We start from the raw sequence: 26313 nt of genomic DNA on the forward strand, positions 1-26313 counted from the left end.
AGTTTGAAGTTTCTTCCCTCTTATATAACCTTTTATTATAGCAATTATTTTGACATCAGCGTTATTGTTTTATGGTTGTCTACTATTAGAATTCAAGTTCCTAAAAGTCAAGATATTGTTAGATTCCCCTTTATTTCCAAGGGGCTTTATTTATTTATTTATTTATTAACGTTTATTTATTTTTGAGACAGGGAGAGACAGAGCATGAACGGGGGAGGGTCAGAGAGACAGGGAGACACAGAATCTCAAACAGGCTCCAGGCTCTGAGCTGTCATCACAGAGCCCAACGCGGGGCTCAAACTCACCAACTGCGAGATCATGACCTGAGCCGAAGTCGGACGCTTAACTGACTGAGCCACCCAGGCGCCCCAGAGATTTATTTATCAAACAAAAGTTCAAGAAGTATTTGCAGAATGAGTAAATGGAATGAGGTCAAAACTTTCAGTACATTGCAAGTAAGTGAGATCTGCACTAGTATAGGCACTGTGCCTCAAGGCATATGATGTCACCCTGAGGGTGGACAGAAATAAAATCTAGTGGACAACATCAGATTAAGTCCTAATTATAACGTAAATGATACCTATAGTGATATAGATCTATCATGCTAATTTAGCTTCAATATTCCTCATTTAGGTGCTCTCCCAAAACAGATGTTTCTTCTATTTAGAACTGTTTTCAGGTTACAAGAGATTTTTTTCAAATACTATATCGTTGTGGGAAATTTAATACTCAGTATGAGTAGTCTCTGCAAAGTCCCTCCAGCATTCTGTCCCCCAAGATAGCCACTGAAGAGGGCAAATAAAATGTTATTTAAATTATTCTAAATAAAATAGAAGTAAAGCTTTACCAGTACTTATGTTATGGATTTACTCTGATGCTTTCATATAGCCTCTATGTCAGATGATTCAGTATCTATTAAGCATAATGTCTAGCACAAAGTATGTGTTCAATAATGTTGCTTAGTATAAATTCAGATGTAATAAATTATAGCTCTTATTACTATCTTTGAAAAATATGTTTTATTTATTATTATCTTTGGAATAATATTTTATAGTGCTTTGTCTTATAATAGTGAATGAACATTTTTTTAACTTAAAATGAAATAGGCATCGTTTGGGACAAAATGTTTGTACCCCCATCCCCTAAATTCATATGTTGAAATCCTAACCCCCAATGTGATGGTCTTAGGAGATGGAACCCTCAGGAGATGAGAGGTCATGAGAGTGGAGCCCTCATAAATATGATTGGTGCCTTTATAAAAGAGACCCAAGAGTTCTCTCTGCTCTCAGCCATGTGAACATATAAAGAGAAAACAGCTATGTGCAGCCTGGGAAGAGAGCCCTCAACAATAACTCATCCATGATGGTCCTCTACTCTCTCAAACGTGTTACCACCAGAACCATAAGAAATAAGTTCGTAGTTAACAGTCCTCTCAGTTTATAGTATTTTGTTATAGCAGTTTTAACTGGCTGAGGCAATAATCTTGCTTCACATATTTTTCCACCTCTTTTATTCAAAATACTCATTCACAAATCATTTCTTGAGAACTTAGCATGAGTTGGACACTTCCAAACAAAACAACCAAAATCTCTTTACTTAAGGAAGTTACATTCTAGCAGGGAAGAGTAAGTAATAAACAAAAATAATCTTAACAGCTTAGTTGTATATTTGTGTAAGTCTATAGAGAAAACAACTGTTTTTATCTTTTGTTGAGATCCTTATTTAAGAGAATATGTTTGCTGAATTGACCAACTCAACTAGTCCTTTTGAAATGGTGTTAAAACCTTATATTGCATGGTCAACTTTGTGAGAGGATGTATAAGGAGAGCCAGTTTAAGTTCTACATTAAGAAAAGAGGCCCCACTATTTTAATAGTTTTATAATAATAAGCAGAAATGACTGATTAGAGACTACTTATTCCATGTGAGGATGTTATCCACTTTCAATAGTTTAATCTCAGCTCTTCAGAACCACCATGAGGTAATTACCATGAGGTAATTATTTCATAATTCTTCTGCAGTTGAAGAAATCAGGGATCAGAAGACTTGAGGAAGTATCCAGAGTTATGCTTAGATCAATCATGTAACACAACTAGAACATGAATCTGGCCTATCTGACTCCAAAGTTAATGGCTTTTTCACTATAGCTTCAAATATTCTTTATCTTTTTCTACAATCTTCCTTTAATGCTAATAGCAACTGAACTGGATATAAACAGAACGGAAGCACAATTTTGATACTGTATATCTGTACTATTCTCATTTTCACACTTTAGGCTCTTATGTAGGACAAAGATAAAAATTCAATTTTCCTTGAATTTTTACAACAGTTGAATCATTTTTATATGTGAAGAGCTTTATTAAAATAGGGAACAAGTGCCCATTTCTTTCATTATTCTTTTGTGGTGTGCTAATTCGCTCTCCCAACTTCTATGGAATTTTCTTCTGACTTGGGACACAGTGACTCACACATGAAAATCAATTATTGAAATGATGGTGCACAATGAGGATGAACAGTGATGAAATTCAATAGTTTTATTTTCAAAACAGGTAAATAATATAATCCTAGCTGCATTAATTCTCCAGTGCTATTATCTTTAGAATAAATCACCTGTCATGGCCCATATGTTAAAATTGGCTCTTTCACTGAAAGCTACATTCATCTAAAATTGATGTTACTAAATGTGGGGTAGAAAGATCAAAACTTATACAATACCATTAATTACATGCCTTGTTGGCAACAACAAAAATAATAATAGAAACTGCTATTAATCAGGCATTTCTATATGCCAGGTATTGTGTGTATGAGTGCATTTGTGCATGGTCTCATTTTATTCTTACACTATTCTTAAAAAATCAGTTTCAGCAATGAGGGCAAAGCAAGAAAGATTGAATTATTTTTCTAAAGACATGGGGCTACTAAATCACATGGCTAGAATTCAAATCTATATTTTTCTGACTATAAATATATGGTCTAGTATACTGTTTCCTTTCTGGAAGTAGCATAAGCAGTTTGTCAGCATTTGGTTCAAGTGCAGATTTCTTCTATGTATTTATTATCAAAGAAGGTAATTTACATGGTTACACTAGACCAGTGGTTTTCAAAGTATGGTCCACACACCACTAGGAATCTCACACTTCAGGGGGACTGTAACGAACAGAACAATTTTCATAATAATACATTATTTGCTTTTTTTCACTGTGCTGGCTTTTGCACTAATGGTACAAAAACAGTGGTGGTAAAACTATTGATGCCTTAGCATGAATCAAGGCAGTGGAATCAAGCTATCTATCACTGCATTCCTCACATCCACACACTCACAGAAACACAATAAACAGTAAATAAATAACTGCTCAAAGAAATAAACAAGCACAAAATAGTATTGCTGCAGAATGTCCTTGACAGAGCAGGAGAAATGTATTAATTATATCAGATGTTGAACTTGAACATGTCTTTTTAACTTTCTGTATGAAAAATGAGATGTGCACAGAAAACACTTCTGCTGTATACTAAGGTACAATGTTACATCCAAGTAAAGCATTGGCATGACTTTCAGTTGTGAGCTGAATTAGTTGCTTTTTTCACACAACATAATTTTTATTTAAAACAATGGCTGACAGATAAACCATAGTAATTCACACTTTGGTATTTAGCTGAAATGTTCTTGAAAGGAAATGAAGTGAACTTGTTATTTCAAGAAAAACAATGAAAGTAATAATGGCCAAGGATAAAATTCAAGCTCTTGGGAGAAAGTTATAATTTTGGAGAATTATTTTTGTCATGATAAATTTGACAGCTTACCAAGATAGAACAATGTATTTTAATGTAATAGAGTTAAAAGAATTCATTAATATGGTTTCAGAATCCATATTTCAGCTTAACTTTTAAGAAACCATTAAGAAAATTGTTTAATTTTAGATATTATCAAAGAAAAATGTCCATCATATTCTGAAAAAATTTATCAAAATATTCCTTCGCTTTCCAACTGCATATCTGTATGGTTGCATTTTCTTCATATAGCTCAACTAAAACAGCATGATTGAACAGATTGAATGTAGAAGTAGATATGAGAGTCCAGCTGTCCTCTGTTAAACCAAACATTGGAAAGTTTTATAAAAATGTAAAACTTATTGCTACTCTTCTTTTTAATTTGTTTTAAAAATAATTATTTTACCATATATGTTATATAAATTAATATATTTTTATTTTTAAAACATCGAATAGATATTTTTAAAGTTTCTCAGTTTTAATTTCTAACATTTTAACTATTAGTAGACACAACCTACATACAAAAATCTTTCAGTTCTCAATATTTTTTAGGGCATGAAGAGGTTCTGAGATCTAAAACTTTGAAAATTTTGCAGTAGATGGCAGACCTTTTTTTGTTTATTTTTGAGACAGAAAGAGATAGAGAGTGAGTGGAGAGAAACAGCAGGAGAGGCAGACACAGAATCTGAAGAAGGCTTCAGGCTCTGAGCTGTCAGCACAGAGTCCGATGCGGGGCTCAAACCCATGAACTGTGAGATTGTGACCTGAACTCAAGTCAGACACTTAACCAACTGAGCCAGCTAGGCACCCTGTAGACATGAGATTTTTTAAAGAAGGTATCATTTATTCCTTTTCTTCTTTTTTTTTTTTCTTGATACATCTATTAGAGCATTGGAAAATTGCAGAGGTCAATATTGAATAGAAAAATAAAAATTACACCTATTTTAAGTGTAGTTTCAAGGATACACATTGTTTTTCTGCATAGGATTAATTGCTCCATTTCCTTAACAAGTATGGTTTCTGGGAAAGGTCCAGTCTGTGTTGATTTGATCTAAAGGTAGTAAATATAGATTTAATAGAGAAATGTACTTGTAACATTATATGTGCTTGTGTGTGCCCCATGTGTGCCGATAGGTAGATGTGCTAAATGTAGGAGCGAAAGAAAAAGGAAAGCAGTTAATAACAACCATGTATATTATTATTATTTAAATACATATATCAAGAGGATATTAAGTAACTAAATGTATAGGGAACATAAGACTTCATAAAGAAGAAATGCTTCCTGTCATATGTGACAACATGGATGAACCTAGAAGGGATTAAAATAAGTGAAACAAGCCAGTCACAGAAGGACAAATACTGAATGATCCTACTTATATGAGATATCTAAAATACTCAAACTCATAAAAACAGAGTAGAATGGTGGTTACAAGAGCAGGGGAGGCAGAAATGAGAATTACTGTTCAATGCATATAAAGTTTTATATCCAACTAATGCCAAAAGAATGGTTTTGCAAGAAAATTATAGATGAATCTAAAAATGTGAGTTGTGAGCTGAATTATATATAATGATATAGAAAAAAAAAGAAAATATGCTTCAAGTCTTAAGATTATGTTACTCATAATTTTTCCTTATTAAAAAATGCTGCATCACATCCTCTGGAATATGGTAGATACTAGATAAATGTTAATTGTAGCCTACTGGGTAAAACTCCCTGAAACTGTACGAACGAAATTAGTCTTTTCCTACACTATACTTCTATACTTAATCTACATTTAGTTTATGATTGATGTATTTTTTTTTTTTTTGGTCTGCTCTCCAAGTTACTTGTTATGTATCTTTTTCATTATTATCTTGGGAATGTCTGTGACTGGGGACTGGAAATCCTTCATCGTTGTATTCTTCATGTAACCCAACAGAGTGCTTCACACTTTGGTTGCTACTTAGTTTTTAACTTGCTTGACATATAAGTCCCAAGAGATCAAGTTTGAAATATCAAAAATTAAGAATACAGATAAATGGGCAGGATGTGAGGCTGACCTTCTAGAACATTTAATTTCTCTCCAGGATTGTCTTTTATTTCAATAGCTCTGTGTCCTAAAGTCAGACTTTTCTGAATAGTAGCAGGGTGCCAAAAATATAGCAAAGGAGGTGGAAAACTGATTATATCTTCTCAGGCTACTCCAGGAAGTGCTGTAACATCAAAATCAATATTGCAGAATGAAATTCCAAGAATCATTTGTGGCAAAACAAAACAAAACAAAACACCTTGTTTTAAATATAGTATTGTTGATTTCTGTTGCTATGGTAATTTTTACCTACAGTATGGTGTTACATGGTATGAATCAATAATTGTATATTCAGTATCCTTTTGATTGTCTTCATTTTCTTTTTTTTTATTGCTATTATAAACAATCTGCAATGAGCGGTTCTGTATGTGCTCTCATGTACATGAGGATAATTTTTCTTAGGATACTTAGAAGTATAATTGACAGGACATAAGATATATACATACTAACTTCAGGCTATTCACAATTTTTGTCCAAGGTCATTGTACAAACTTGTCCATCCGTAAGTAGGAGACAAAAGTTAACTATTGATTTTTTAATGTTACCAACATCTGATTACGTAAATTTCAGAATAATTGAGTATCAATATGTCATATTATTCACCTTAACTTGCATTCTTATGATTACCTATTAGGCTGAAGCTCATGACAAGAGTTTGTTGATATTGCACTTTATTTATATCTTCCTTCTTATGTAAAATCTCTCTATGCATGTTTTTGCAAATTTTCCTATTGAATTGTTGGGATTTTACCTATTGATTTGTAGGATTTTTTAATATGCTCTGTATATAAACTTATTGTGAATGTGTGTTATGAAGCTCTTTTAATATTTTTTTCACTTGAGTTACAATTTCCATACCATATAATTCATCCTTCTAGAGTGTCCAATTCAGTGATTTTTTTGTGTGTGTATTCCCAAGGATGTGCAGCCATATTTTGATTGCTTACTCTTTACCCCATTGGTGAGAGAGAGAATCCTACTTTCGGTTATGAGGATGACCAACGACTTGACACCTGATACTGGCCAGATGATATTGACATCAGGTTAGTAACCACTTATACTCCAATCTTAGAGGGAGCACACAGCATGCTACACAGGGTCACATAGGAGCTGCACTCAAGAGAGTAAACAGTGACTATAAAAGGTGGGCTTCGTAATATCAGGAGGGTGGAGTGATCTTTTATTCCCACAAGAGGATGTGAGTGGCTTGTTCAAATAATTCCACTGACTTACAGGGAACTGAAACCTACTACTCAGGGGTAAGCAGGAGTTTTGCCTAAAACTCGTCTCCCTGTGATGAAGAGGGTTTTTCAGTGATGTGATCTTATCATCAGTGTATTGGAATGACTGGCTTCCAGTTGGGCCATCAGAGCTACTCTCTCCCTCACTTCAGATATGTAGGCAGCACATACTGAAACTTCATAATATCGAACCACAACAATCACCATTTTCAATTTCTAGGACATTTTTATCACCCTAAAGGAAATCCTCATACCATTAAGAGTCACTCTACGTGGGCTTCTAGGTGGCTCAGTTGGTTGAGCATCCAACTTTGGCTCAGGTTATGATTTCACGGTTCATGGGTTTGAGCCCTGCATCAGGTTCTGTGCTGACAGCTCAGTGCCTGAAGCCTGCTTCAGATTCTGTGTCTCCCTCTTTTTCTGCCCCTCCTCCACTCACACTCTCTCTGTCTCCAAAATAAATAAACATTAAAAAATTTTAAAAAAAAGTCACTCTACATTTCTCCTTTCCCATGACTTTCTATCCCTGTGGAAATCCCTATTCTGAGTATTTCATATAAATGGGTAATACAATATGTTTTCTTAGTGTGTGGCTTCTTTAATTTAGCATCTTTTCAAGTTAATGTATATTGTAGCATATATGAGTATTTCATTACTTTTTATGACTGAATAGTATCCCATTGTAAGGATTTACCATATTTTGTTTGGCCATTCAATAGTTGATAGACCATGATGTTGTTTGCACTTTTTGGTTACTATAAATAATACTTATGTAAGTATTCATTTATAAGATTTTATGTGGACATGTATTTCGATTCACTAAGGTATATCTAAAGAAAGGATTTGTGTCATATTTTAAGTCTATGTTTGAACTTTTGAGGAACCACCAGACTATTTTCCAAAGGAGCTACACCGTTTTATGTATTACTTTAAGGCACTTGCAAAGTTCCATGTGAAATTGATTTATTTGTGTGGTGTGATGTAAAGATAAACATCTATTTTTCCCAATACTGGTAACTAAAATTGTCCTAGAAACTAAAATCGTCCTACCTAATAGCCTCTTTTAGGAATCTGGAATCACACCTTGGTTATGAATTAAATGTTTATGTTTATTTTATTATATTTTTCAGTATGTTTATGCTTCATTTTCATGTAATGATTTTGAACAAGTTCTTGACACCTGGTAGAAGATCTCCCACTTTCTATTCTTTGGGAATGATCTGTTTCTTGACATTTTGTCTATCATATAAACTTTAAAATTAACTTACCATATTCCACTTAGAACTCTCCTAAGATTTTCTTTGGAATTGCATTGAATTGACAAATCAGCTCAAGGAGTATTAACATCTTCATGTTTGTGAGTCTTGCCTATTATGTGTATGACAGATTGCTTCATTATTAAAATGCCCACATACAGGTATCAGATTTTATTTATCTGGAAGTTACATGACAAGTAAATTGAGGTTTTTATATTAGTTTATTATAATTCCAATTACTAAACTCAGTTTAGGAATCACATGCTTTGCCGCCCAAATCTTCCTTTCTGTCTAAATAAGGTAATTTAATATCCTCAGGTTTGCAATAGGTCCTTTCAACTACAATCTTGACATTCATGAACTTTAATAAATCTACCCAGGCCGCAACATAAAGGAACTAATTGAAATTGTCTTCTATTTCAGTGCTGATAATTAGGATAAAACAACAACAACAACAACAACAACAACAACAACAACAAAATGAATGCAACAAATGCCCAATCCTATGTAATATTAGATATAAAATAAATATATATTACCAAAATGGAAAAGAAACAGGAAAAGACATTATACAATGTTACATAATCTCAAAAGGAAACTAAGTTTAATTTTGCACAAAGATGCATGTTTAAATGAACACAGCATGTAAATGCTAAATGGTAAAGCCAATTTAGGAATTTTTAATTCATATATCCCTTGGAGAATAAATATTCCTAAAAGCAATATATTTAAATAGAAAGGCTGGAATCAAACAAAAATCAGGGCTATTATCAAGTAGCAAGATTTACTAAAATATTTCTTTTTTCAATTTTTATTTTGAGAGAGAGAGAGAGAGGGAGAGAGAATCTTAAGCAGGCTCCATGCTGAGCATGGAGCCCAAGGTGGAGCTCTATCCCAATGACCCTGAGATCATGACCTGAGCCAAAACCAAGAGTCATAAGCTCAACTGACTGAGGCACCCAGGTGTCCCAAGATTTACTAAATATTTCAAGTATACACATTGACGGTCCTTGCTACTTTGGGTGTGCTCTTGTCACATTGAGTAGGATGTTCTCTAATTACTGTATGCTGCTGCATTAGTTACAAAAAACAAAGATATGTTTTGATCATTAAACATTTCCACTTTATACTCAGATGGTTACATAGCATGAATGGCTTTTTTTTTTGAAAGCCATGCACTGGAAATTTATAGATTACAGATTTATTTACTATGAACATTGCTAGACAGACCAGGTACATCTTTCTAAAGCATTCCATAGGTAAGACATCTCCCAGTAGTAAATATCATTAGTTTGTTTTCTAGGAGGTCCATCATTAGAATTAGCATTACAGATGTGACTAGCTCACTTGTTTTCTTCCCTGGAGCACAATTCTGTAACAGGAGAAAATGGATTATAGCCCTGCAGTTTATTTACTTCACAATTTTCACAAAATTTGAACTGCAATGAACAGAATTCACAGGGTAGATAATATTTAGATATAGTTATAAATTTATTTTGCAGGTCATTTTTTAAAAGTATAGAATTAATATAATGGGTTTTGAATTCAGAATATGATTTTGAAATATTCATGTTTATGCTTAATGTAATCACTAGCAAATCTACATCACATGCAAATTATTTTTAAGGTACACATTAATGGTACATTTAAATGTAAAATGTGGAGGTGGAATATTTTGAATATAAATATCTGCATGATAGGTAACATGGTATGAACTAATTTGATTCTAAAAGAACAGTAGGATTATGTGATAAATGGTTTATCTTCATTCTGTACAAATTATAACCCAAACATTTTGATCTGGAAAATTTATTAGATATTTGGAACCATATGCAAGCATGTTGCTCCAACTGAAATTGCCATTAACCTTGAACTGTGATTTATTAAGCAGCTGGAAAAAAAAGGCCCATTGCCATTATCTGTGCCTCATCAGAGGGCTTGTGAGTGCCCTTTCTTGCTCTAAAAGATTCATGCAATAAGCATATTGAGTGGCAATGAAATCAAACCCGTAAGATGGCTTTGCAGTAACATAGCACCTCCAAAGAATTTAAATTTCACAATCTCTGCATTTTGTATTTAATAAAGTACATTTCATATTTTTTAAGTAATATATCTTCTAGCTGATGGACTATAAACTGTATGATATAAGACTGACTCCACCCAACACACACATACACACAACACACACATACACACACACACACACGTACACGTGCACCTGTACACACAGCAATATCAGAATGATAGGGAACATTTTAAACACTGATAAATGTAAGTTCACATTATTAATATTGGAAAGAGAATACTGTAGACTTGAAACATTGATGGATTCCAAAATAAGAATGCAAGTGGAAATCCACAGTTACAAAAAGGACCAAAGCCCCATTGCCTAAGGTTTTTAGCACTCAAACTGCTCCAGAAAAAAAAAAAAAAAGGCTTTAAGCCAGAGTCATGCTTTCCATGGTGTGGAAATATATCTGAAGCTGTGTAAAGCTTGGAGTCAGAGTCATGCTTCAGATAGGAAGTCGGGAGCCAAAAATGAGCCATATCTCAACATTGAAAATGGGACACCTATCTGAATGAGGTGAAGCTATAAAATTTTTAAGCCAAACAATTTTCCTTCATACCACTGAAGATATCACTCATTTATCTCTGATAAATAGGTGATCATATTTCCTTTGTAGCCAACTTCTCACTTCTCTCTTGTGACTTAAAAACTATCAGTTACTGACGAAAGCTAATGTATGTCCCAGGATTCTAGGTGTATTATTCTTTTCTCCTTAGAATTTACTGCATAAACATTGAACATTAAACATTTTCACTCAGAGCACCTATCTATTTACTCAAGATATTTAACAAACATGATGCTGAAGAAGGATTGAAGCATATCATCTATAAACAATATATATTATATATGAAGCATATTAATGATCCCTGTACATTACATAAGAACATATTTTAAAACATGAATTTCATAAAATCAAGGAAAAAAGTGGTATTCTCTAAACAGGAGTGCAAAACTGAAATGCTAGCCATCAAAGAGAAGATTGTAATACCACAGAAGGTGATGAAATATAAGCTGGTAGAACTCAGGAATTATATGCAAGCAAAAAATAAGATCTTACAGAAATTAGAACCTCATTGAAAGTGTTGATTCTCCCCTGATTACCCCAGTGAGTAATCTATTGCCAGCCGTGTACTGTGCCAAGCCCCCCAATCACTGAAACTACATGTTTGAAAGCGAAGAATCATAATCCTGTGTTTTGGACAAGTTCCTGTTCAGAGGCTATAATTACATGTTGGCAACTTTCATTTCCCCTTCCTATAGCTGCTTCTTCTCCCAAAGAACTTCAAATGTATCACCCCACCAGGAGTGTTTTCTGCTGCCCTCTGTGCTCATTGAGAAGTCATGGAGGAGGGATCACGAAATGCTGAGATTTACAGCACAGCCACCCACAGATGACACACTGTGAAACTGTCTCCACATCAACCCTCGAGCCAGCAGGCTCCCAGCTGTCCTTAGGCTTGTCAGAAGCTGAAGCCCTAATGAAAGCACCGAAGCACTGTGGCACATCCACAATAAAAAGAAACAAGGAAATAATACTTTGGAGGGAAGAACTTTGAGGAAATGCCAGGATGCCATCCTACTTTTGACTGGAAAATTTCCTTCATTAACTATTTGTCTACCTGATGTCAGCGCAACTTTATCATGCTTCTTAGACTTGCAGAGGCACGTACTAGCCAAGATGTTTTCCAAACTTGTTTTAGAGTGAAATAACGCTCACCCTTGTGGCTTCCCATTTCATATCAGGTCCAGACCGAGGATATAAATACGTAAGTATGGAGTAGTTCAATGTAGCTTTGTTATCTGATGGAAGTTGCCATACCTCAAGAACCATTATATTCCACTGCATGGCAATCATTGGGGAATTTCAGAGTGCTTCTGACAGTGGTACTGTGTCTCAAATGCTACGAGTCCACCAAAAGTTTGGAGAGACTGTAACATTAGCTGATTTGTGAGAAGTGGTGTTGATTCAAGCTCAACCATAGGTGGTCATGTGAGTTTACAGGAGTTATTAACAACATTGTTTCTGAACATCCTCATTTGCAAAATGAGTTACCAACATAATAAATACCTGAGTATTTAATGGGAATTTCAGAACATGTCTTGCACTTGCTCACTTATATGCTTTGCCAAATGTTATCTTTTCCAAGAAGGCTCACACCCATTCTTGCTTCTCTGCCAGGTGAACTGATCCTCTTATTTATTCTTCTTTCTTTTTTAAAGTTTAATTATTTTGAAAGAGAGAGAGAAAAAGAGACTGTGAGCAGGATAGGGGCAGAGAGAGGGAGAGAGGCAGAATCCCAAGCAGGCTTTATGCTGTCATTGCAGAGCCTGACTTGGGGCTCCATCCCACGACGTCGGGATCATGACCTAAGCAAATCAAGACTCAGATGCTTAACTGACTGAGCCACCCCGACGCCCCATTCTTCTTCCTTTATTTTGCCTCTTTCCAATTTCTCTCACTGTTAAGAAATACTTACCTTCTGTCAGGTGTACACTTCAGTTAGTATTTTTTACTAAACATTCAGATTCCTAACTCTGAGACATTATAAGTGACAGACCTGGTGGAGGTCATGAATCTGTAATCTTTAACAAGCTCACTGATGATTTTGATGCAAAGTTCCTTGGAACTCAATTTAAGAAACTCTCTGATGATAGCTTTTCACATATATTTCTATTCTAGCACTTGTCACATTGTTACTACAACTGTAACACTGAAAACAGAGGTCATATTTTAATTACTACTTCAGTGTTTACAACATAACAGAAAAATAAATCAATACATTTTTATTAAATAAATGATACAAAGTAGAAAATACAGTGCTATAAAAGGTGATTTATCAATCCTGTATTTAAAGTGGGTTTCTTATACACTACATGTAGTTGAGTCTGGTTTTGTTGATCCACTCTATCTCTGTTGTTGTTATTCATGTATTTACAACGTTAATGTTTAAAGTGATTAATGGTATGTTTAGTTTAGTATCTATCATATCTATTACTATTTTCTATTTGTTGCCCTGGTTCTTTGTTCCTATTTTTGTCTTCCACATTTTTTGACCTTTTGTGGCTTTAAATCAAACATTTCATGTAATGTCATTTTTTCTCCTTTTATAGCTTATTGATTATATTTATGTTTTTATTTATTTACTTATTTTTTACTTTCTTTACTGGTTGCCTAAGAGTTTGCCATATGGATTTACAACCAATCCAAATGCACTTTGAAATAACTCTCTATATCTTTTTACAGTTCGTGTGAATACATCATAAATTTATTTTTTTTATTTTTTTAATGCTTATTTATTTTTGAGAGATAGGGAGACAGAGCATAAGCAGGGGAGGACAGAGAGAGCGGGAGACACGGAATACAAAGCAGGCTCCAGGCTCCAAGATGTCAGCACAGAGCCCAATATGGGGCTTGAACTCATGAACCGTGAGATCATGACCTGAGCTGAAATCAGATGCTTAACCAACTGAGCCACCCCAGCACCCCATGAATACATTATAAACGCAAAATATTCTTAATCACTTACTCCTATCCCTTGTATTATTGTTGTTATTCATTTCACTTATGCATATGTATATATTTATACTGTATGTGTGAATATGTACCTATAAGTATATATATTTAAATACAATTTTGTTATTAATATTTTGAACAAACTGTTATCTGTTTAATCACTTCAGAATAATGACAATGAGTTATTTTATTTTCACTTTTATTTTCCTATGCTGTTCCTTCCTTTACATAGATATGAGTTTGTAATCATTTTCCTTTTCACTAAGGAACTTTTAAACTTTTCTCACAAAGCAAGTCGATGGACAACAAATTTCTTAATTATTTGATGTGTAAGTCTTTATTTGTTTTTCACATTGGAAGGATAATTTCACAGGATATAGGATTTTTGTTGCTGTTTTGTTTTTGTGTTTTTCTCTCAAGACGAAATATTTTAGTAAACTCCCTTTTTGTTTGCATGGTTTCTGAGGAGAGTAGGGTTTCATTCTTATCTTTGCTTTTCTGTAGGTAACTAGTCTTTTATCCTGTTTTGACTTTTTAAAATATTCTTTTTAAAAAAAATTTTTGTAAGTTTATTTATTTGATAGAGACAGAGACAGTGTGAGTGGGGGGAAAGGCAGAGAGAGAGAGGGAGAGAGAGAATTGCAAGCAGGCTCCTTGCACAGCCTGATGTGGGCTCCAACTCATGAAACCTCAAGATCATGACCTGAGTAGAAACCAATAGTCAGACACTTAACAAACTGAGTCATCCAGGTGCCCCTAAAATATTTTTCTTAATCTTTGACTTTATGCAATTTGAATATTATATACATAGGTATAGGTTTTGGGCATTTATCCCACATGGTCCTCTGGGCTTCCTGGATATGTGCTTCAGTGTCTGACATAAATTTGGGAAATTTTCATTTTTTTTTTAAGTTTTTATTTAAATTCCTGTTAGGTAAAATGGTGTAATATTAGTTTCAGGTGTACAATATACTGATTCAACACTTCCATACACCTGGTGCTCATCACAAGAAGTGCCCTCTTTAATCCTCATCACCTATTTAACCCATTCCCCCACCACCTCCTCTCTGGTAACCATCAGTTTGTTCACTATAGCTAAGAGTTTGTTTACTGGTTTGCACCCCTCTCTTTTCTTCTCCCAATATTTGGTTGTTTCGTTTCTTAAATTCCACATATGAGTGAAATCATATGGCATCTGTCTTTTTCTGACTGACTGTGTTTAGAAATACTCTCTAGCTTCATCCATGTCATTGCAAATGAGATTTCATTCTTTATTATGGCGAATATTCCATTCTATATATATACCACATCTTTTTTATCCATTAATCAGTCAATGGACATTTGGGCTGTTTTCCTAATTCAACTGTTGTAGATAATGCTGCTATATACATGGAGGTGCATGTATCCTTTCAAATTAGTATTTTTGTATCCTGTTTTGTATTTTGGACACTATCCCTTTATCACATATGTCATTTGCAAATATCTTTTCCATTCCATAGGTTTACTTTTAGTTTTGTTGATTCTATCCTTCGTTGAACAGAAGGTTTTTATTTTGATGAAGTCCCAATAGTTTACTTTTGCTTTTGTTTCCCTTGCCTCCAGGGACCTATCTAAAGGAAGTTGCTAAAGCCAATGTCAAAGAAGTTACTGCCTGTGTTCTCCTCTAGGATTTTGATGGTTTCTTGTCTCACATTTAGGTCTTTAATCCATTTTGAATTTATTTTTGTGTGTGGTGAAAGAAAGTGGTCCAGTTTCATTCTTTTGCATATTCCTGTCCAGTTTTTCCAACACCACTTGTTGAAGAGACTGTCTTTCTTCCATTGGATATTCTTTCTTGCATTGTTGAAGATTAGTTGACCATATAGCTGTGGGTTCATTTCTGGGTTTTCTATTCTGTTCTATTATCTCTGTGTCTATTTTTGTACCAGTACCGTAATATCTTCATCACTACAGCTTTGTAATGTAATTTGACGCCTGGACTTGTGATGTCTCCAGCTTTTCTTTTCTTTTTAAGATTGCTTTGGGTATTCAGGATCTATTGTGCTTCCATACAAATTTTGGGATTCTTTGTTCTAGCCTTGCGAAAAATGCTGGTGATAATTTAATAGGGATTGCATTAAATATGTAGACTACTTTGGGTAGTATAGACAATTTAACAATATCTGTTCTTTCAATCCATGAGCATGGAATGTTTCCAGTTGTTTGTGTCATCTTCAATTTCTTTCACCAAGTTTTATAGTTGTATAGATATTTTACCTCTTTGGTTAGGTTTATTCCTGGGTATCTAATAGGTTTTGGTGCAATTGAAAATGGGACCTATTCCTTGATTTCTCCTTCTGCTGCTTCATTCTTGGTGTATAGAAATGCAACAGATTTCTGAATGTTGATTCTGTATCCTGTGAAATTGCTGAATTTATCAGTTTTAGCAGTTTTTTGGTGGAGTCTCTCAAGTTTTATATATAGAATATCATGTCATCTGCAAATAGTGGAAGTTTGACTTCTTTCTTGCTGATTTGGATGCCTTTTATTTTTCTTGTTGTTGCTGATTACTTTGTCTAGAACTTTAAATACTACGTTAATAATGGTGAGAGTAGACCTCCTTGTCTTATTCCTGATCATAGAAGAAAACTGTTAGTTGTTCCTCATTAAGGATGACATTAGCTGTTTTTTTTTTTATGACCTTAATTATGTTAGAGGTATGTTCCCTCTACCCCTACTTTACTGAGGGTTTTTATTATGAATGGAAGTTGTACTTTGTTAAATGCTTTTTCTGGATCTACTGAAAGGATCATATGGATTTTACCCTTTTTTTTAAATTAATGTAGTATATGATGTTGATTGAATTGTAAAAATTGAACCACCTTGCAGTTCAGGAATAAATCCCACTTGGTTATGGTGAATGATTCTTTTAATGTACTGTTTGATTCTCTTAGCTAGTATTTTGTTGAAATTTTTTTCTTCCATGTTCATCAGTGATAATGGCTTATAATTCTCTTTTTTAAGTGTAATCTTTATCTGTTTTGGTATCAGAGTAATGCTGGCCTTGTAGAATAAATCTTTAAGTTTTACTACCATTTCTATTTCTTTGGAATAGTTTGAGAAGAATAGGTATTAATTAACACTTTATATATTTGGTCGTATTTGCATGTGAAGCCATTTGGCCCTGGACTTTTGTTTGTTGGAAGGATTTTTATTACTGATTCAATTTATTTGCTAGTTATCCATCTGTTCAAATTTTCTATTTTATTCTTGTTTCAATTTTGGTAGTTTATATCTTTCTAGAAATGTATCCATTTCTTCCATATTATGCAATTTGTTGGCATATAATTTTTCATACTATTCTGTTATAATCGTATTTTTGGTGGTCTTGGTTATTATTTCTCTTCTCTCATTTGTGATTTTATATATTTGTGTCCTTTCTCTTTCTTTTTTGTATGTCTGGCTAGAGGTTTATCAATTTTATCGACATTTTTCAAAGAACCAACTCCTGGTTTCATTAATCTATTCTAATGTTGTTTTGAGTTTCTATATCACTTGTTTCTGTTCTAATCTTTATTATTTCCATCCTTCTGCTGGACTTAGGTTTTGTTTGCTTTTCTTGTTCCTTAAGTTGCTTATTTCAGATTTTTCTTGCTTTTGATGTAGATCTATACTGCTATGTATTTTCCTGTTAGGACCATTTTTGCTGCTTTCCAAAGGTTTTGGGGCATTTTGTTTTCATTTTCATTTGTTTCCATGTATTTTTTGTTTTATTTATTATTTTATTTACAGGTTGATCCATTCATTGTTTAGTAGTTTATTTTTAACCTCCATGTGTTTGTGGTCTTTCCAATTTTTTTCTTGTGTTTGACTTCTAGTTTTATATCTTTGTGTAGAGAAAAGGTGCCTGTTACGATTTTTATCTCTTTGCATTTGTTGAGTCCTGTTTTGTAACCTAATATGTGATCCATTCTGGATGATGTTCCATGTGCATTTGAAAAAAAAAATGTGTATTATGCTTTTTAAGATGCAGTGTTTTGAATATCTGTTAAGTCCATCTATTCCAGAGTGACATTCAAAGCCATTCTTTCCTTGTTTATATTCTGTTTAGATTCTCTGTCCATTGTTGTAAGAATGGTGTTAAAGTTTCCTATTATTATGGTGTTATTATCAGTTAGGTCCTTTATGTTTGTTATTAACTGTTTTATGTGTTTTGAGGTCTCCATGTTGGGTACATACATGTTTACAATAGTTTGATCTAGTTGGATTGTCCCCTTTATATTATATAATGACATTCTTTGCCTCTTTTTGCTCTTTTTGTTTTAGAGCCTAGATTTTCCTATAATGATTGCTACTCTGGCTTTCTTTTGACATCATATTTGCATAAGAAATGTTTTTCTACACACCACCCCCTTTTCAATCTGCAGATATCTTTAGGTCTAAAATGAGATGAGTCTCTTGTAGGCAGCATATAGATGGGCCTTATTTTTTTTTAATCAATTCTGACATGCTATGTCTTTTGATTGATGTGTTTAGACCATTTACATTCAAAGTAATTATTGATAGATATATACTTATTGCCATTTTATTACTTGTACTGTCATCTCTGGAGATTTTCTCTGATCTTTTCTTGTCTTGTCTCTTTTGGTCTCTCCTTTGCACTCAATATTTAATATTTCTTGCACAGCTGGTTTAGTGGTCACAAACTCTACTTTGTTTTTCTCTGAAACTCTTTATATATCCTTATATTCTGAATGATACCCTTTCTGGATAGAGTATTCCTGGCTATAGATTTTTCCCATTCAGCACTTGGAATATATCATGTCACTCCTTTCTGGCTTCCCACATTTCTGTTGACAAATCTGCAGCTAGCCTTGTGGTCTTTCCCATGTAAGTTAAGGACTTCTTTTGTCTTGCTGCTCTTAAGATTTTTCCTTTATCACTGCATTTTGCAAATTTAATTACAATGTGTCTTGGTGTTGGTCTGCTTATTGATTTTGAGAGTTATCTGCAACTCCTGGATCTTGGGGTCTGTTTCGTTCCCCAGATAAGGAAAGTTTTCAGCTATTATTTTTTTTCAAATAAATTTTCTGCCTCTGTTTCTCTCTCTTCTTTTTCTAGGATTCCTATAATATAAATGTTATTACATTTTGATGGAGTCACTGAGTTCCCTAAGTCTGTTCTCATGTTGCATAATTCTTTTTTCTCTCTTTTGTTCAGCTTCAATATTTTCCATTATTTTGTCTTCTAGGTCACAAATTCATTCCTCTGCTCCTTCCATCCTGCTGTTCATTGCATCAGGCTTGTTTCCAATCTCATTTATGGTATTCTTCATGTCTGATTCTCTTTTTAACCCTTTTATCTCTGTGGTAAGGGTCACTAATGTCTTCTATTCTTTTCTCAAGCCCAGTGAGTATCCTGATGATTGCAAAATGATACTTATATGTATCATTCTATGTTTCATTTAGATCTCTGGCCATGGTCTTATCTTGGTCTTTCATTTGGGATAAATTCCTCCATCTTGCCATTTTGTCTAAGTCTGCCTACATCTGTGTTTTAGAAAAACCAGTTATGTCTCCTTTCCTGAAAGTAATGACGCCATGAGGAAGAGGTCATGTAGTGTCCAGGGCCTAGGGCTTCAGTGACGGTCTCCAGGGTGTGCTGTGTGCACTCTGCTATTGTGTTTTCATTGCTCTATCCTTTAGGCTACTCTCCTGCAGAGACTCTCCTTTCCTGCAGTGGGCAGTGTTTCATCCTTCTCCTGAATGTGACACATTTTAATTAGGTGTGCTCTGGTCAGCTTGTGCAATGAGACCTGACACTTACTTCAGTAGAATTGAGGCCCTGAAGAACTCTCTTGTCAGCAGATGTGATATGGACATGCCTTTGTGCTGGTCTTCAGAGGAGGGGCTGACCACTCTGGGACTGAGGCAAACTTGACAAAGAAGGGCAGTTCCACCAGAGTACAAAGGTGTGGGCCTTGGTGTAAGCAAGTTTCACAGCCAGTGTCTGTGCTGAGCTGTTTCCTTCAGGTGGCTCTGTGTTTATGCTGATTGGTGGAGGAAGGAAATTGTGCCAGTCACAGCTCCTTTGTTCTAGGAGAGGTGTCTCTGTGAATGTTGCCTCTCAAGGAAGAGGTCCAAGAAGAGTAGATAATCTCCCCACTCTGTGCCCCAAGCATTCAAATCACTGTTTCCATGCTATGTACCCCCAGGTTATTTGCCTGTCTTCTCTCCAGGATCAAGACAGTGCCATCAGGGCTATCCCAGCCAAGCCTGCTGACCTTTACAACTCAAGTCATTAAGCCCTGTTGCTTGAAGAACTCAACAAAATTCAGTCCTTCTCATTTTACAAGCCAATGGCATTGGGGAAATGTTCTCCTTGTTTCCTTGTGTGCTTATATCTCCCTCACTCTTCTCTGCAACCATGACTGTGTTTCCTGTGCAGTACCTGTAATATGTTTCTCCCCTAGACCATGGCTCCACACTTCCTACTATCTTCAGTGTGACCTTTTCAATCCCTTTAGTTGTGGAGTTTGTTCTGTCATTCTTCACATTGGTTTCTGGGGTATTTAGGATAATTTGATAGTTATCTAGTTGTGTTCTTGGCAGATGTGCTTCAGGTCCTCCTACTGTGCCGCCTTCTTGAAAAATCTCAGTCATTATTGTTTTCAATATATCTTCTGTTCTTTCTTCTCTCAGCTTAGCATTCATATTGCATATATATTACACATTATGTAGTTGTCCTGTAGTCCTTGTGTAGTTTGCCTATTTGTTTGTTTCATTTTTCTCTTTGCTTTTCAGTTTGGTAGTTTGTGTCGACACATTCTCAAGCTCAGAGATTGTTTCCACAACCATTTCATTCCATTAATGAAGTCCTTAAAGGCATTTATCATTTCTCTTACACTGTTTTTGATTTCTAGTATTTATTTTTGGTTCTTTTTTAGGGTTTCTTTCTGTTTACATGACCCATCTGTTTTGCATGTACCTTATTGTACCCACTAAAGCTTTTAACATATTAATTATACTTGTTTTAAATTCGAAATCTGAGAATTCCAACATCTCTGCCATTTCTTAGTCTGGTTCTAATGCTTGCTTTTGCCCTCAATTTGTGGAAGATTTTGTTTGTTGGTTGTGCTTTATATTTTAATATACATTATTAGTTTTAATTGAAAAATGTATTAATGTACTAGACCAAAGGAACTACAAAAAAAAGAGGCATTTAGTATTATAATGTAAAACTGTGAGGGGAGGTAAGTATTTTGTCCTATGTTTATGTCTCAGTCTTTTGTTGAGCCTGAGCCTTTAGAATAAGAGCTTTGCCAATTCTTCTCATCCAGTGTCCCCATTATTTGGGACACAATGGCTACTGGGGTCTGGAGTTATGTATTTCTCTTCCTCCTCATGGAAGGCCAGAGCTTACTGGAAGTGGGTATTTCTCTTTCCCCAGGTCTGATATATTCTAAAATGGTATTTTTTAACTCCTCCTGCTGGAAACATGAGGGGATTTTTTTTCAGATCTCTACTGTGAACGTGGTATAGCTCATTGAGGTAAAACTCACAAAAGGATGGGTCCCTGAAAGTTTTCAGTATCAGACTTGTCCATACTAAGCCTCTAGCAATTCAATTGCAGTTCAACTTCTCTCACTCCAGTACTGTTTCCTATGAAGATTTCTGCTCATAGATTGTCCTCTAGTAAGTTGTGATTCTGTCTATTTGCCTATCCAATGCCCCAATTTGGAAGGGGCAGGAATTTTCCCTTGCATGTCACTTTTTCAGTGACTCTAAGAAGTAGTGATATTTCAGTTTATTCAGATTTATACTTGTTAGGATGGATGGCTACTTCTAAGTTCCTCACATGTTGTACCAGAAACTGAGTCTTTATGTATTCTTTCCACAGATCCTTCTTTCTAGTGACCCAGCTGTCAGTCAATGGATTCCTGGTTTGAAGGCTGACTTATGTCCAGGTATATATCAAAGGATCATGACTTTTTCTTATATGTGTTCTACCCCATTCCCCATTCAAGCTTTATTGAAATGCAATGGACATATAACATTGCACTGCTTTTTAATGTAAAGAATGATCCACTCCCTTTCTTCTGGTCACAAATCCTTGATTTCTTCTGCTAATACAAGTTAGATACCGATATATTTTGCCACTAGGGTATGTGGGCTACAAATTATCTCTATAACTCTTGGTGAATCAGTCCCATTTGACTGTCCCTGAAACCTTGCCCATCAATACTATGCTTGTTTTCTCTTGGCTACTGGTAGTTAATTAGCATCACTTAGCCTCTATAGTTTGGGGATCCTCTCATCTTCATTGCTGTCAGTGATTTGAGTTCTGCAATAGTCTCTCCCATTGATGGACTTGGCCTATAGCTTAGAGACACACTGAATATTTTATGATGCAGGTTCCACTGTCAGCAGCATATTCATTGTATGTTTGGTAAATGTGTGTCCTCCAAGCCTTCCCACAGAACATAGTCAACCAGCATGTCTTCTGCCCACACTCCAGTATGCCCACTTCACTCAGCCTTTTCTCTATCATCTGCATTACAACTTTACTTGTAAAAGTTATTGCTTTTTCCATGCTTCTATGAGCTATCTTCATAATGAGTCACAGCATTTCATGTTGTACTGAATAGCTTTAAATAGTGGATTTTAGGAGAGTGTTCCCAAGTCAACAAATCTGCTTTGTCTAATTTTATTTTCCAGCCACTTTAATTAATATATAGATCCATGTGTAATGTTATGGTTCCTGTCAAGTAAAGGTCAGGTAATATTACAATACTTTTGTGATATAGTCCATTCTTTTCTTCTTAGACCCAGTTGTCCTTATTTGGATTATTCTGTTATTTAATACTAGGTATAGGCCAAGTGGCCAACATGGTGAGTAGGGAAGTTCCTGAGGAAGCAGTGGGGGGGGGGGGAATCAAGGATTTATTTGTTCTTTGTATTTTTTAATGTAAACTTGATTATTTTATTGCTAATTTAAAAGTGTATGATTTCATGTTGTGAAAAAATCAACACTGGCTATATATTCTTTCAAAAATTAATGGTTTAAATCTACTATTGAAACTGATCTCCAACTAATTCAGTGTCCTATAGTTTTGTTTTCATTAGTGAAGGCATATAGCTACATATTTAACCCCACTGCCCCCCAAAATATTTCTGCGCAAGTCATTTGACCAGGTAAATTCTAATGATTCCAAGGGATTGTTGTTTTGTAAGAAAAAAAAAAGACACTTGCATCATCCTTTAGTTTAAAGAAAATGCTACCACTTACCAAAGAATAGTGAACCAACTATATCTATAGTCTCAGGAGGTTGATGAGATTCATCTGTCAGTGTCTCATTCTTCTCAACCAGAGCTCTGATGATGGCAAAATATATTTATTTCAGTTTGGTGCTTAGCTGTCTTTGATATTTAAACACAGTCTTAGTCTTGGTTCTTAGCTTTCCCTATCCTCTTCTTGCAGAAGATTGGATATTCTTTATATGCAACCAAAGTAGCCCTCAGGCTTTTATTCCTGGCTTTCAAGTGTCAGTTCCTTTACCTCAGATGCTCACTATTTCTCTAGAGAGCATTAATCATGCTTAGCAATGATTATGTAATACTACTTCCTAACATCTACTATCTCCATCATACATCTCAAATGCCTTCCAAGTCATTTAATGCATACCTTTCCACCTATATACCATCAAGATTCATCTCTGGTTTCAGCAATTGAATTGCCACCTTGTGCCAGGGACTGTCTGTGCTCCAACTACCAAGAATGATGAGATCTTTATTGCCATCCAGGTGGCTGGTGACTTAGCTATAAAACCTTATCACCTGCATTTCGCAACCACTTCTGGTAAAACTGTCACAGATTAGGTTCTCCAAAAGCAGATGCTGTGACAAGAGTTTGGAGTGCCAAGAGCTTGGAGTAAATACTAGTGATCAACACCTGTGAAAGAAAGACAAGGCAGAATCAAGCAGGATAGAATTAGAACTACAGTGCAAAGCCAACAAAGCTTCACCCAACCTGGTAAGAGTTCTGGGGCAACATCACCCTTCTCAATATTTGCGGGGCGGGGGGGGGGGGTGGTGGTGCAAAATTACTGGGCCATTATACCCCTACTCATTCAGTCACTGAATGTGAACTGACCTGGGAAAGGAAGGATATTAGGAAAGGTGGCTCTCTGAAGCTGAGGCAGAGCCTGAAGGAGCTGATAGGTGGAAGTTCTCTCTTGACCAGCCTTCCCTGAGGTAGGCAGCACATTCTTCTTTGAAGAGAGATTTGGATGGTGTATGTCTGTGTCTACCACAGGTACTTGGTTACCACCTCTAATTGCAGCCAAAGGGCAAGGATACAAGAAACTTAATCTAGAAAATCTCATTAACATATGCAAACCAACTTAAGAGCCAAAAGATTTTCCTTTTCTAATACTAGAAATGCAGAAAAAAAAAAAAAACTTTTTGAAGTACTAGAATCTGGTTATAAAAAAATAATATCTAATTTTAAATCAATAGCATTATGTTCATTTTCTTTTTTAAATCCTTCTTAAATATATAACATTATAGTGTGATGACTTTAAAACGAAAATGATAAAAAGAATTTAACCTGAGTAGCCTTCTTTAACCAGAAGAATTATTTAAGTGGAAATTATAGTATATAGATTAGCATCTGTGTGGTAGAGAGGTTGAAGTTAAGCAAATACACAAACTATTTACTTATTTAATTTTTTCAATGTTTATTTTTGAGAGAGAGGGAGAGAGAAAGAGAGAGCTCCAGCGCGAGCAGGGGAGGGGCAGAGAGAGGGAGTCACAGAATCCAAAGCAGGCTTCAGGCTCTGAGCTGTCAGCACAGAGCCCAATGAGGTCTTGAACTCACAAACTGTGAGAACATGACCAAGGCTGAAGTCAGACTCAACTGACTAAGCCACCCAGGTGCCCCATACACAAAGTCTTTAAATTATCAATGCTTTTGTAAAACCTCTTGTAAAACCTTTACAAAAACTTATTCACATTTCTTGCTTATTCAGCTGTTTATTTTTCCATTAATTTACATAAATTTATTTTTTAGATATTTAAGAACGTTTTCTTAATGTTCTTTATTATTTTTAATAGATAGTAACTTATTAACCATAAGATCTATTGATAGATAACAAATTAAAAATTTTTTAACGTTTATTTTTGAGACAGAGAGAGACAGAGCATGAACGGGGGAGGGTCAGAGAGAGGTAGACACAGAATCCAAAATAGGCTCCAGGCTCTGAGCTGTCAGCACAGAGCCTGACACGAGGCTCGAACTCACAGACTGCGAGATCATGACCTGAGCCGAAGTCGGCCACTTAACCGACTGAGCCACCCAGGCGCCCCTTGATGGATAACAAATTAGAGAGTGAAGTCTAAAATGAAAATATAAAACCCACAATATACCGATAAACTATTTTAGACATGCTTGGTAAAAATTAAATTAATCAACATATTTTTTTTCACTCCTAAAAAGAGGAGCCAGAACAAATTAAATTCCTTTGTTGAGCAAATTTCACCCTTATTAACATGAATGTTTAAAAATTAAAACACTTGCAACCTCTTTAATAAGAAACTTTATTAAGAAGTCAATATTTACATATTTCATAAAGTCATTTCATTTAGAGTTTAACATTTTTAGAAATGATGGCAGACCTGGACACTGCATTCATTCTTGGCCCCTAAAACTTTCCACAGTGCTCAAAGCTCATAACTATCCTCTGTTATATTATCTAAGACATAGAATTTTTCACTGATTATCTTTCATATGGAATAAAACTGTTTATTTCAAGATCATTAGTTAAGAATTTTTTGTGACCTAGGATGGGGAAATCTGGCACTACTAAAATCTTGAGGGCATCTATGAAATCAAAGTTCTTCAGTGAGAAACTGCTTTCTAGGAAATGGCTAGAAGATTAAAAGGAATATTAATTATGTCCAATAGTTAAAAATAATAAATCATAGGAGTATCAAAGATGGTCCTTGGCTCTGGACAGAGGTGGTGGGGTGGCAACAGCAAGGTGATTCATTTAGTATAAGATACAACATTCAGGCATGATCCTTTCTGTAAACCCTCTATGCTGTCTTTTTACCTTCTTTCTCCTACTTCAATGAAATGGAGATGCGTACCTTGTGTAGAGGAAGTGTGTGGAAGAAGCCATGCTTCAACACCTGATTCTATGGTTAACCATAAATCTTTGATTCAGCTGCCATAATAAAGGTTAGCAGAGTTGCCATTATATACAAAAACCTGTAGCCCTTTCCTTTCTTTGTGCAGTTTTCAACACTGTTCACTTAGCACCTTCACTCTCTCAGTAGTTCTATCTTAATATGCATTTCCTTTAGAAGTTATGCAATCTTTTCAGCTAAGTGAAAGGAAAAAAAGTGACTCGCTGAAAG

The sequence above is a fragment of the Panthera tigris genome, chromosome D1 (genome assembly GCF_018350195.1).
Source record: "Panthera tigris isolate Pti1 chromosome D1, P.tigris_Pti1_mat1.1, whole genome shotgun sequence".
Taxonomy (NCBI): domain Eukaryota; kingdom Metazoa; phylum Chordata; class Mammalia; order Carnivora; family Felidae; genus Panthera; species Panthera tigris.